This window comes from Thermobia domestica, unplaced genomic scaffold, assembly GCF_964235325.1.
Source record: "Thermobia domestica unplaced genomic scaffold, izTheDome1.hap1.1 HAP1_SCAFFOLD_1134, whole genome shotgun sequence".
Classification (NCBI taxonomy): domain Eukaryota; kingdom Metazoa; phylum Arthropoda; class Insecta; order Zygentoma; family Lepismatidae; genus Thermobia; species Thermobia domestica.
In genome coordinates this window covers 18,687-32,825 of record NW_027656844.1, presented here as the reverse complement: position 1 = coordinate 32,825, position 14,139 = coordinate 18,687, and the positions used below count along the sequence as shown (strand labels likewise).

Genomic DNA, 14,139 nt, shown 5'->3' with positions numbered 1-14,139 from the left:
TGATGTTAAGTGATTTTCTTTGCACTTGAGACATCGCGGAGTAGCATGACATGATTGTTGAGCGTGTCCAAGTCGCTGGCAACGGAAGCATTGAAGATACTCTTGTGGTTTGTAGGCTTCAACATGGATTCTATAATACAGTATATATTTACAGTTGTAGATGTTAGAAGTATATGATGTTTTATCTAGAGACACTAGAAAAAGTGGAAGTGGAATACGTTTTTGATCAATTTTGCTCCTGCCCATCATCTGTGTAACCTTCTGAACGGAGAATTTTTGATTTTGTAAGTCTTGCTTAATGTCGTTAGGATCTGTGTCCACTGGGAGCTGTCGGATTACTACTTTCGTAGGTTGCTCTTGCTTCCTGGTTTCTAAAGCATAATCTTTATGAGCCGTTTTGCAGTAAGCTATAATCTTCTCGTAATCTGCTGCTGTTTTGCAGGTGAACTTGACAAAGTCTTTAGCCTGGTATAATGTTGGTGGTTGCTGACAACTGCTGATGATGGTGGAAGTGAAAGTAAATTTCTTGTCGATATCATATACATAGATCCCTTTTGGCATCGAGGATGGCGGAGATTTGCGAGACGTTTGTGATGAGGATGAAGAATCTTGACTGTTTGATAAATGAGTGGTGCTAGATGAGTTTCCAGTTTCTGCAATCTGTGCGTTCACTGAAGATGAGTCGTTCATATTGGCTAATGGACTAAATTTGTTATCATTTTGAAATTCAACCATAGAGTTTATATTGCAGTTGGTTGCAGCTTTTCTTCGCTTGCAGGTGCGTTTAGGTTTTGGGAGTTTAAATGGCCCAGCCGCCTGTGCGTCAGTTTCCATCTCATGTTCTGATGAGGATGCTGCTGAATATTCCGAGGTGGTGTCTTGATTAGGAAGTGCAGGATATTCCTCCTGAAGCTTCTGATGACGTGCTGCAGCGTCTGTAGTCGTTGACAGGTGATGAGGTTGATTTTCCATTGTGTGCGGTATATAGCCTAGCGTAGTGAATTGTGGATTCAGTGAAGTATTGGCCAAGGCTGTCGGTTTCAAGGGCTTTGACATTTGGTTTAGTTGAGCCGTTGAATTTTCAGTGCTATCTTGAGTGGCAAGCCCCCCTGGGGGTGAGAATGCCTGGCAGAGATCAGAATTTTGAAGAATTTCTGTTATTTTTGCTGTGAAAGCCGGATTTCCACTGGGAGTTCCTTGTGAGTTTAACGTGCGTGTTGCCGAAGCGAAAAATCGATGAAGAAAATCTTTATTTTGATGTGTTTTCTTTGTTTTACCAATTTTGGCGCCTAAATTGAAGAGCAGCGATATAGGTCCCTTCTCCTCTAAACTCAGCTCTTATTATGATGTGTCCGCCGATTTATCGACTTCATTTAAATTACAGTACGTGTTTCAATTCGCGCCAACTGCCTTGCTTTTCATTTGATGCACTCGGGTGCACGCTTGAAGTAGTAACAAAACTGACTTGATTCATGGGAGGCCGCAATTTTTCCTCTCATCTTATTACGAAAGAATATTGAACAATGTCTGGTCGCGGCAAAGGTGGAAAAGTCAAGGGAAAGAGCAAGTCCCGCTCCAGCAGGGCTGGCCTTCAATTCCCAGTAGGCAGAATCCATCGTCTTTTGCGAAAGGGTAACTATGCCGAACGAGTTGGTGCTGGCGCTCCCGTGTATTTGGCTGCAGTCATGGAATACCTGGCAGCTGAAGTTCTTGAGTTGGCAGGCAACGCTGCTCGTGACAACAAGAAGACTAGGATTATTCCACGTCATCTGCAGTTAGCTATCCGTAACGACGAGGAATTAAACAAGTTGTTGTCTGGAGTTACAATCGCTCAGGGTGGTGTTTTGCCCAACATTCAAGCTGTACTTCTGCCCAAGAAAACTGAGAAGAAGGCATAAATGTAAGACCTATATCTCATACAAATCGGCCCTTATGAGGGCCACAAACCCCTTTATAGAGGAGATTTACGATTGAAATGAATTGTTTTCGATATACAGACTCATCAAAAGTGTCTGAGATAGTTGCTTAGTTTCATTCGAAATTCTCGCTGCTATTCGATTAATTAGTATATGTGTAGTCGTCGATCGTAATTGAAGCCCATAGGAAGTCACACTAACTTTAGAATACTCCAAACAGCGATGTGCTTAGTTCCCACTACATTATTAATTATAAGATCATTACCTTTTGTATTGTCGCTAGCTACATTTTTTTGATATTTGCGTACATCGGGCTCATATTACCCAGAGGACAGGACAGTCGAGCCCAGATTCTCAGCAATGGAAGAAAACCTCATACCACATATTCTCATGTACTTCATGCTAGACAAAGGAATTTCCAACATTCTTAAAGCACTCATGTTTCTCTCTTGCGTTGGCTTGGCTGAAATTACTCTGTTCAATATGTTCTCGACATTTATTATTGTTCATTACTATGCCCCAATGACATCATGAACAGAGCGGATCAGAAAACTTTCCTAAATTTCTTTTGCAACATAGTAATGACATTAAATGCACACTTAAGTACGATTTATTCTTTGCAAGGTCGATATTCATATTTGTGTGATATGTGTTATATGTATATGGTTTGTAATACGCAACTACTCTTATTCTCTGATCTCAGAACTCATTTGCTACTGTGCCCAACGAGCGAGCCTAGGTTTCTTGTAACTACTGCCTTTCTTTAGTAAATAATGTGAAGTATACAATGCATTAACCTACATCTCATATTTGTATTACTCTTTATTTTAGTAACCCGCTACGAAGTGTCATTAATTTACATGTAAATCACAATAGACACTACCGCAAAAGAAAGAAATCGAACCCAAGACCACGTAAACAAGATAAAGGACAAGATTCAGGTTTCTAACGCATTATTCGCCCCTCACAGCACAGTATAGAAGTTGTATAAGCCTCTATACGTACATCCTACTGTCAGAACAGAAATTCCGACTTGCGTTTCGCATCTCTCATGCTCGCTACTTCCAACAAATCGCCAATTTCCAACCAGAACCCCTTCTCCAGCATTAATACTGCTACATGATATGAATACGTATACATGAACGTACATAATGTAAAAAAAAACGTATGATTTTCTCAAATTAATCTCTCTACGTCTGTAATTTAGTGTGCATCAAAAGGCTTTAATGTAGTTACACGAATTCTTATAATCTAACAGAAAATCGCACAAAGTAAATCTTTCCCTTTATATAAATTTGTTGGCTCTGAAAAGAGCCGTTTATGCCAATTTTATATCCAAAATAGGAGGAACCCCAACTTAACCTCCGAAACCGTACAGGGTTCTTCCTTGCCTCTTCAAGGCATACACAACATCCATAGCTGTCACTGTCTTCCTCTTGGCGTGTTCTGTGTATGTAACAGCATCTCTGATTACGTTCTCCAGGAATACTTTCAATACTCCTCGGGTCTCTTCATAAATGAGACCAGAGATACGCTTCACACCACCACGGGAGCAAGACGCCTAATAGCGGGTTTGGTGATACCCTGGATGTTGTCACGAAGAACTTTACGGTGGCGCTTGGCACCTCCTTTGCCAAGACCCTTGCCTCCTTTTCCACGTCCTGTCATTTCGATATGTTACTGCTTCGCTCACCACACACGAGAAATACAAGCCCAAGCAGCCCAAGACTCGTGGTTTTGTTCCTTCGATCATGCAGGGAAAGCACGGAGGAAAAACACAAAACGTGTCTAAGCCAATGAGAACTGTCCTTTTCGACTGACTTTATCCAATGAGAAATAGCTTGATTTAACGGTTTTGCTCTTTATATAACTTGACTTCATTCAGCGCGCAATTATTTGAAACAAGTCGTGACAGTTGCAATGGCACGTACCAAGCAGACAGCTAGGAAATCTACTGGAGGCAAAGCTCCTCGAAAGCAGCTTGCCACCAAAGCTGCAAGAAAGAGTGCTCCAGCTACCGGTGGAGTGAAAAAGCCCCATCGTTACAGGCCTGGTACTGTGGCTCTCCGAGAAATTCGTCGTTACCAGAAGAGCACTGAATTGCTCATCCGCAAGCTGCCCTTCCAACGACTCGTCCGAGAAATTGCACAAGATTTCAAGACAGATCTTCGCTTCCAAAGCTCAGCTGTCATGGCTTTACAGGAGGCAAGTGAAGCTTACCTTGTAGGGCTTTTCGAAGACACCAACTTGTGTGCTATTCACGCAAAGAGAGTCACAATCATGCCTAAGGACATTCAGCTTGCTCGCCGCATCCGTGGGGAACGTGCTTAAGTTTGAAGTTCTGGCACTGAGTTCAAAAACGGTCCTTTTTAGGACCAATACACTACTTAGAGATGCTGTTATCCTAACAAGGATCTTGTCCATACTTGTTATCTTTTTTTTTTAAATTCTCACGCCGTATGTTGCATAGTTAATACATCTACCTTCGTTTTCCTGTCGTTTCGTATATCATCCTATCTTTCAAGTATATTCTTTAGTTTTCCCCTATGTTTACCGATTGATTATCTTCGTTTTATGTGGTCAAGGGTTCGATTTTGCCATATGTTGCATAACTTAACTTCGATTCAACCACTGTTTGCCCTTCTCAACGTTATTAATCTGATAGAACTCGCAGGCGAAATATGTACTTCTTCCAAGGTAGCAAAAGTAATATTATTTTGTCAGAGGTCGCTGCTGTTGAATGCAAACGTTAAACTAAACTTTCTTTAAGTGTCTGTTTGTACTTAACATCAGTTCAATTGTACACCTACATTTCTGCTGGTGTTACTATTTTTCTTTATAGCAATATTACGAATTATAAGACGGTATCCGTGGTTATTAGCGTGTTCCCTTTTCCTAACACTTTCTCATTACACCAGTATTTCCATCATTCATTAGGCGTAATCACCCGTCTCCTTTATCATAAAAATCATAATAGTACGACGTTAAATTGAAACATAGTCTACTTCACTTTCACGAGTTGTAATAAGTTCGAACATTTCTTTCACCCCAGCCTTGAAAAGAGTTGATTTTAGTTTAGTGTCCCTTTCAGCAGCAAGGCTGTTTCAAACGTGGACCTACTTATTAACGTGCAATGCGAAACATTTGAGCTCCCACCGAGAATCGAACCCAGTCAGCCTGCAAAAGTTTTTCTAACAAATGCATTAAGTGCGTTTTCTGTACTGTTTCGCTACTTGAAGATAGGAACAAGGAAAAAGTAAGTGATCACAAATTGACATTACGTAATGTGTTCCCCATTTTTTTTCGAGTACACCATTCTTGACACCCGTGAAAGCTTTCTTTCCCCACCCTCAATTCCCCTCTGTTATAAAGCACTTACATCAAGAAGTGCTTCGGTTAAAAAGAAAACTCAAAGTCCCTTGCGTGTATACTATACATTGCTATGAATGAACATGTGATAATGATAGGAAAAGCACAATTTTACTCTTCTCAAAGTATTTGATGGCTCTAAAAAGAGCCGTTTTAAAATGTCAGATGATTTACTGACACATTTACTTCTTCTTTGGTGCAGCCTTCTTAGCACTTTTCGGTTTTGCTGTAGCCTTCTTTGGCTTCGGGGCCTTTGGCTTCTTGGGAGTTTTTGCCTTCTTCACTTTAGATGGTGATTTCTTAGGTTTGGGAGCAGCAGCCTTTTTCTTTTCACCAGTCTTCTTGGGACGTTTAGCTGCTGGCTTTTTCGCAGGCTTCTTCTCCTTTGATGCTGATCGTTTCGCCTTGGTTGAAGATCCACCTTCAGGCTTCTCCTTCAGCGATGAAGCACTAAGCTTAAACGATCCAGATGCACCTTTTCCCTTGGTCTGAACCAAAGACCCAGAAGCAACTGCACTTCTCAAGTATTTCTTGATAAATGGAGCAAGCTTCTCGGCATCCACTTTGTAGTTCTGAGAGATGTATTTCTTAATAGCTTGCAGTGAACTTCCTCCCCTTTCCTTCAAATTCTTGATGGCGTTGTTCACCATTTCTGATGTTCTTGGATGAGAAGGTGTTGTTTTTGGTTTCTTAGGCTTTGCAGACTTCTTAGGAGAAGCCTGTGCCGGGGCTGCAGGTGCTGATGCCGTATCTGCCATTGCTTTCTGCAATAAACTCAACGATACTGAAGAATGAAATTTTCGCTAGCAGGCAGCGTTGAGTTTGGTTACGGAGCGCGGACCGGATAGAAAGCACTTGCTGAGGCGGGCTGAGGTAAACAGAAGTTCGTAGTTGCCACAACGATAAGTGTGTTTCCTTCTATTTTGATAAACGATTTTTTTCAGGTATTCAATGAATGCACCAGATCCTATTCTTCCTTACTGGCTAGAAGAAACTTTATTCCACATAACTCAAAAGGCATTTGTTTTTATTCGCTTTTCTATTTTATGTTTCAGTCATTGCTAAGTCGGTCACACTACTTTTTCACCCTCCTTGTGCTTATAATTTTCATAATTTAACATGGAAATACTTATCAATAAATAATTATATTACCATGGTAATTAACTTCAATCCTTCCTGTGATTATACGCAAAGTACCATCTTCGTACTGCTTACTATAGTTCAATGAAGGGAATCTATAAAGTAACGCGTGTCGCACACATCTGCCTTGCAAACTCCCTGGCCTACTTCCAATGTATAGACTTTTATTTCAAATCCTGATTTAATTTCATAATTTTCTGTAGATTTTAACATTTTATTACCCAGCTTCTTAATACGAATGACAATCAAGCCTAAATATTTATTCCCTTTAACTTTATTTTTCTTTTTTATTTTGTGCCTTGTTTCATATTTGTTCTTACGTTAGCAATTAACGCACTTACCGTAGTTATGTATGAACAGGTTGTTTCTATATTTATTTTATTCCAAATAAATTAAATATATATACGGATTATTTTATGGTAGTTGATATTTTCTGTTGTTTCCTACGTGAATTGAGGAAACGCACGGACTTTCGCCTAATTCTTGTGCTACTTTCATATGTCTGTATCTGTCGAATGCTGTCGATCTGTCGAAATGTGTATTACTATCTGTCGATTCATCGAGTGAACTGAATTCGTTAACCATTTCACCAGGCGCGCATGCATTTTTTTTTCTTCTAAGGGATCCAAGCTTCGGGGGGCAAGGTTCCAATACTACAAGCCACTATGTCTATATACTATTATTCTGCATTCGAAAACACGATAAATATTCCACTTACTTTTTCACAAAAACATGATACAGACAGAGTACAGATGAAGTGTAAGATCAGATTTATATTGATGATACATCAATATTTTCCCTGTTAATAACTACATTTAATGAGAAAGTCTGCAAATGTATGTTCACTTAGGAACTTTTGCGAGGAGTCCGCACCCGGTGGACACCCCGTGAGTACGCCTCTGCACTTGACTATACTTCGAATTATACTGCAAACAGTTGTATTTTAGTTTCCCCGTTTAGTTCATCGATATCATTAACACAAAGAAAATAGATGTTATAGATGCGTATTCTCAGTTCTCGCTTTATATCCGGACGTCTGCAAAAATCTACTCCTTTTCTTTCTTTCACGCATCCACCAAACTAACAATGATTTGTATTATAATATTTGCGCATAAAATGTATATCTCATACCTTCCATGTTCTCAAGTATTCATAGACAAAAACGGTTATTTTCTGCGAACAAATTGTCCAAACACAGTGCAAATGTCATCTATAGATTGTCCTGGTTCCGTCTGCGTGTACATAACAATGCGTCATAATCATACATTGCACATTAAGGATATCAATTAATCTTCCCAAATTCCTAGATATGCCTGGCAAAAGTTCCGCGTGTTGTAAGGATATTACATTTGTACTACCGACAAGGTGGTATCTTCCAACATTGAAGTTCAATAAACCCCAAATGTGTCGGATATAGTATTTGATTTCTTGTCTCATTGTTTGCGTCAGAGATGTCTTCTCAAGTTAGGATTTACGATACATACAGGATGAGTTGTATATATTGTTGCTGCCAGCTCTATATTAATCCCATATTTGTAAACGAATAAAAACAGTATTCTAATTATAACAATGTGCTCACAATTAATTTTATTCTTAATTGTTATACGTATTGTTGATTAAAAATGAAAATGTTGCTAAGTGAATTTTATTAATATTTTCTGTTGCGTGATATAGGAAGTGAGTGAAATATTGGAGGAATATAGTGTGCGTAGCAGATGATGTGCAGTGGCTTTGGATCGCCTGTGATAAGGTAAGGCATTTGCTATTTTAATTAACGCATTTTATATACTGTAATCCTAATTATTTTTATGTGAATGTGCTTACTACTTGTGTATTCAGTGGGACCGATGTTTTAATATGTATGGTCAAGCAGTGTCGAGCCTGGTCAGTGTGTGGATAGGTGACCATTTTTTGTAAATCGATAACATTTAACTTTGTAAACACGGATGAAGTAGAAGTATATTTATTTTATTTTTTACCTCAAATATGTAGGACACTTCTCCTTTGTACATCAATTATTATTATTAGTTCAACTTGTTTACAAGTTAAATGAAAAGAATAGTCGTTATCGTGTGATGATTGTGCTCATTAGGCTAAAGAAGACTCGTGATAAGAAAGAAAAGAAGAACGGTGCTCAAGTTTCGTCACAGCATATTCTCAAAAATTTACAGGCAAAATTCAGTGTTCTGCATGAAAAGGCATATTTGTACGAAAAAAAAAAAAATTCTGCAGACGACAGAATTAAATAAAGTAATACACATGTATTTTAGAGTTACTGGTGTAAAATCATTACAAGTGCTTTGCCAGGTGGCCAATAAAAAGCACGAATACTATTTAAGGGAGCCAAAACAGGAGAAAGCTGGGGGCCTGAGCGATAGCAAGAATGTGCGTCCAAAGTGAACAGGAGCGAAGGCGACGCGGGTATACGTATAAGCAAGGGTAGTGGAAACCAGTTAGTTTTCGAGTTTCAATAGCACTTGTCATGCATCCATACTAGTAGCGCCCCGCTTGTAAACATTAAGTACACTATGCAAGAATACACCGCCGGTGGAAAATAGTACCTAATACAGTTATCTTTCATATATACTGACTTATTTTACAGTAGTAACCCAACACTAGTAAACGTAAAATAAAAGTGTATAACTTTATATTTAATTCTATCGCCTGGCTTAGTTTTTCACCTGTAAGATGTACTTATTTAGAGCAAGTTTCTTAACTAGCAAATTAAACCGAGAACCACAGCAACCATATATATATTCTTATGATGTACTTTTCTTTGAGTGGTGTTCTCTGTCTATTGAATAACATTTTCTCAGTTTAATGCTAGCAAAAAACAAAACAAAATCAAAGTGTTTCTATATAAATTTAGTTCACCGTGTTGTAATATCACATGGAATTGAAAAACGAATAGTCGAACCTCTGCTATCTCGATCAAACTTCTCAGGATGATATACTGACTTACCGCAGAAGTTCGACTGAATACGTTTCTCAGTTCCATGGGAGAACCTGGAGAAGCAAAAGCCTGCGCAACGGAAAATACTAAATAAACTTGTAGAGCAGGTCAAGATGTATCATCATGCCAAGTTTCATTCAGATCAGAGAAGTTTGGCTGCAGCCATTTTCATTACAAAGCACAAAATGGATGGTCCCTAACCTCGAGAATCTTCACAATTGTCGACGAGTTGAACTGCACTCATCTGATCAAAATCAAACTTAAAATGACAGTTCACTTTCAACTGTTAAATAATATGATATGCAGGCTTCTGCTTTCCTAGTTACAGTCTATCCACTGTGGTATGCATATTAGTACAAATGTGAGAGTGCATATTTATTAAAGATTTGCTTCAAAAAGCGATGAAAGACATAGGCATTGCCGCGGGCGGTGATAACAAGATGCCGGAAAACGAACAAGCAGAAAGAATATGGGCTGAAGAAGTGTAAACGACGACGCGGCGGCCCGTAAAGGTGTTGCCGTCCTATTAAATGAATAATATCAAAAGAAAGAAAAAAAAAGTAAAAAATTTCGCGCTCGTAATCAAGACAGAAAGCAACTAAAGGAAATCTTTGTTTTACGTCCCACGTTATGCCGCTTAGGCTAAAAGAGGCGCTGATTATGAGAAATGATTGAAATGGTGGTGGAATGAAGAAAGTGGGAGGAAACGGGAGAACCCCGCGGTAACCCACCGCACATAGTTTTTGTCCACCATAAAGTTAACTTGGCGGGGGCTCAAGACAGAAAGACGGTTGGAAAAACAAATAAACGATGTTGCATCCCGTAAAAATGTTCGCGACCTATGAAATCAATATTTTTTCTTAAAGAAAAAAAAGAATTAAAAAGAGAAAAAAAGGTCAAAATTTCGCGCTCGCTTCGCTCGCGATCAGCAGAGAAAAGAGGACGTGACGCACCCCTAAAAGTGTTGGCGACCGATTGAATAAATATTGTGGGTAAAAAAAAAAAAAAAAAAAAAAAAAAAAGTCAAAAATTTCGCGCTCGCTTCGCTCGCGATCAGCACAGAAAGAAGGACGTGACGCGCCCCTAAAGGTGTTGGCAACCGATTCAATACATATTGTCGGTAAAAAAAAAAAAAAAAAAAAAAAAAAAAAAAAAAAAAACGCTCGCTTCGCTCGCGATCGACATGAAAAAGGCAACGACGTGACGCCCCGTAAAATTGTCGGCGACCTATTCAATCAATATATTCGGTTGAAAAACAAAGTCAAAAGTTTCCCAATCGCTTCCCTCCCGATCGACATAAAAAAAAAGGCCCTTCACCTCTCCTTATGCATTCATCAGTAAACATACAACCATAGATCACAATACCACTCACATCACCTATCAGTTCTCCACGTCCATCAAGATCCAATCATCGCCCTGGCCCTTTATGATGATACACAACATTACATGTTATTGTGTGCATTGCCCCGCGTTACAATACATGACCAAAAAAAAGAGAAAAAGAGCTGCACTGCCTTCAGTGTAGACATGTTCGTATTCGTAGAAAATGATTTTAGGTACACGATAGTACAGTAATCTATCTTCACATGCTTCAGATGTGAACGATACCTACACATGAAGAGGGCTCCCGAGGTTTCCTTTTCCAATAGGATGGAGCTCCACCACACTTGCAGAATGACGAGAAGTTATGTTAATAAATATATCCCAGAGTGTTTCGTAACTCGCCCTTGGTCCTAATGATGAAGCGTTCTTCAGATGGCCCCGATGTCTCCACACATGATACTATGCGACTTCTTTTCACGAGGCTCTCAAAGATCACGTTTGTGTCCTAACATTCTCTGCAGATATGACACAGCTGCGATAGCGGATCACAGAAGCCTTTCCTCTCCTTACAAGAGACGTGTTCATTCGAGTATGTGAGTAATTCGACTATCGATTAAATATCTCCCGTGTCACGATAGTAGTCACTTTCAATTCTTCTAACGAAGGTAAGAAAAAATGCTATACAAACTTCCTTTCGGTATATAAAGGATTAGGGGCCCAGAGAATATTTTCTTTCAAGAGGATACATTCTTTTTCGAACACCCTGTATATAGATCCTCTAATTATAACTGCAAACAAAATGTTGATTTTGCAATTGCTTCCATGAGAGAATATTCTGTGCACTTTCTTTCTGAAGGGCCGGGCCTAAACGTTTTCCTTAATCATTAAATTTAGTAGTTATCTACAATTACATAGTTTTCCATTGTTCTCAAAATAAAGATTTTTCTCTATGAATTGTTGAATGTTGCTAGGGATATTGAAGTAATTCTTTTTAGTGTTTTTTTCTTTACAATAATGTACTGAACGCCTGCATTAAGGAAGTTCGTGTGTCCATCTTGCAAAATGTTTCGTCTTTTTTCATGCCCACTAAGGTAAATATTCATTTTGCTCTTTTCTCTGTATGCAAACCACATTTCTTAAAGGCAACATTTTCATACAAATGTAGTACTAAAAACTTCTAATTGGCAACATCTGGGCTGCGAAGAGGAAAAAGAAAGAAATCTCGTACGTATTCGCGCGCAATTCGGAATTAGCCAATGAAAAGCACAAAAGCGGCCACCATCTCTCTCTCTTTCTTATTAACGGTTTTGTACTTTCTGCAGTTCTATCAGTGCTGCTAACCTCTTACTATATCATTGAATATGTATGTTTAGATATATATATATATATATATATATTTTTTTTTTTACAAAAAATCATACTACTACGGAATAATATTAAATGCCTTTAAACCCTCATTTCTGTTTGCACTTTCTGTTACACTACCTTCCCCGAACTTCTTTCAAGTTATTAAGTGCAGAACGGGGAGTTATACATATTTACTTGCGCTTTGACAATATCTGCACATTGTGTAATAATAGGAGACGTATAAAATAAAACTATATACTAATACGTATATATATATATATATATATATATATATATATATATATATATACAGTACACATTCCACTATCCGAGGCTTTCCTTTTCTTTTCTTGCTGACGATAAATTACGCTTTTAGAAATGTTGTCTGAAAACAATAAGAATATGTGCAAAAAATACAATCAGAGGTAGAGGTCTTTAACAGGAAATAAGCAAGGGAGTTGAAAAATTTTTTATGCATGTAAAAAATATAGACATGAACCAACTTGTGAAATAAAAAGACCAGAAAACTACTCTTTCTAAATTATGTGTAAACTTTTTACCGAAAACGAAAGTTGCACGAAAGACTTTTTGTCCGTTTTTTGGCCTCCGGTGCTTGGGGTCCCTGATTCAATCCCAGCTCGTGCCGTGTGAACTTTGTCGTGCATAAAGACCGTGCTCATGGGTTTTCTCGGGTTTCTCCCGTTTCCTCCCACTTTCTTCATTCAGTACTCATCATCACCGTCTCCTTTAGCGTAACCGGTATAAGTATGCGACGTAAATCTAAATATTTCATTTCATTTCCCTTTTCTGCTCATACTGCTGATTATGCGCGATTATGCCAACATCCAACTCCGCGGATAATCGTGCGATTACTGTATATACAACTAATACAGATACAACTAATTATATTATCAGTTACAGTATCGGTTTTTATTTACTAATTTGCCTCACTTTATTTGCATCCCTGCAGTAAATAATTCTTATCGATAATAGTTAAAATGTATATTACATTTTAGTGCTTCACGACTGAATGATCATCTGCCTTACGTTATCTCGCAGCTGAAGAGAATGCTACACTGAAAACTACCTTGCGTTATAAAGGGTAAGTGAAACATATCTTAAAAATATCTTTCATACATTTCATTGTGTACATTAAAGAATGTAAGTTTGCCTTTTTCCTGTAATCAATACTTAATAAAGGATTTATTTTTATTTATTTATATACAATTTCATACGTGGTTCGTGATAGTAAACTCGATAGGACACAGTGGCACTATGAACATCCGAATCACTCATCATTCGAACATTCAAATATTTATTCGAATATTAGTATATTCCAAGTAATGTTAACGACGTTAATATGCTTGCCTTTATAGTTAATAATGTCAATTCTTACTTAAAACATACTTCCTTAACAGGACATTGAAGAAAAGGTAGTTGCCAACGGCCATACCATGCTGAATATACCGGTTCTCGTCCGATCACCGAAGTCAAGCAGCATCGGGCCTGGTCAGTACTTGGATGGGTGACCGCCTGGGAACACCAGGTGCTGTTGGTATACTTTTTCTAATTTTGTTTTTCACAAAGACGAATATTCTCACATCGTTCACCACGATAATTTCGTAATCATGCATTACTTAAAACAATTAGCAACGCTTTCCACGCGCTGGTCTTTTTGAGTATTCACCGACAAACCTACGTAGCTACAATAACTCACTCGAAGCCATATGCATTCGCCAACGGCCATACCATGCTGAATATACCGGTTCTCGTCCGATCACCGAAGTCAAGCAGCATCGGGCCTGGTCAGTACTTGGATGGGTGACCGCCTGGGAACACCAGGTGCTGTTGGCATCTCTTTTTCAAATTTCATTATCCTTCAAGTACGAAAATACTAGAAACATTAATTTTATAGTACTTTCAAGAGATAATTTATCAACATTATTTCATAGCGATTAATCGATATTCTAAGCGTTATACCCACTATTTCTTACACTAACAGCCTGTTTATTTGCACGGCACATTAAAATAACCTGATTTCCGATCCGTGTGCACCTACTACTATACTTAACACGGAATGTATTACCACTT

General features: G+C 38.5%; 2 non-coding genes across 2 annotated transcripts; both read left to right on the top strand.

The window, feature by feature from the left end:
• Window positions 1–13,487: 13,487 nt before the first annotated feature.
• LOC145677634 (5S ribosomal RNA) lies at window positions 13,488–13,606 on the top strand. Its single transcript, XR_014129908.1, has one exon. It is a non-coding gene; the product is annotated as a 5S ribosomal RNA (ribosomal RNA).
• A 177-nt stretch (window positions 13,607–13,783) lies between these two features.
• On the top strand, window positions 13,784–13,902 carry LOC145677629 (5S ribosomal RNA). Its single transcript, XR_014129904.1, has one exon. It is a non-coding gene; the product is annotated as a 5S ribosomal RNA (ribosomal RNA).
• Window positions 13,903–14,139: the final 237 nt, after the last annotated feature.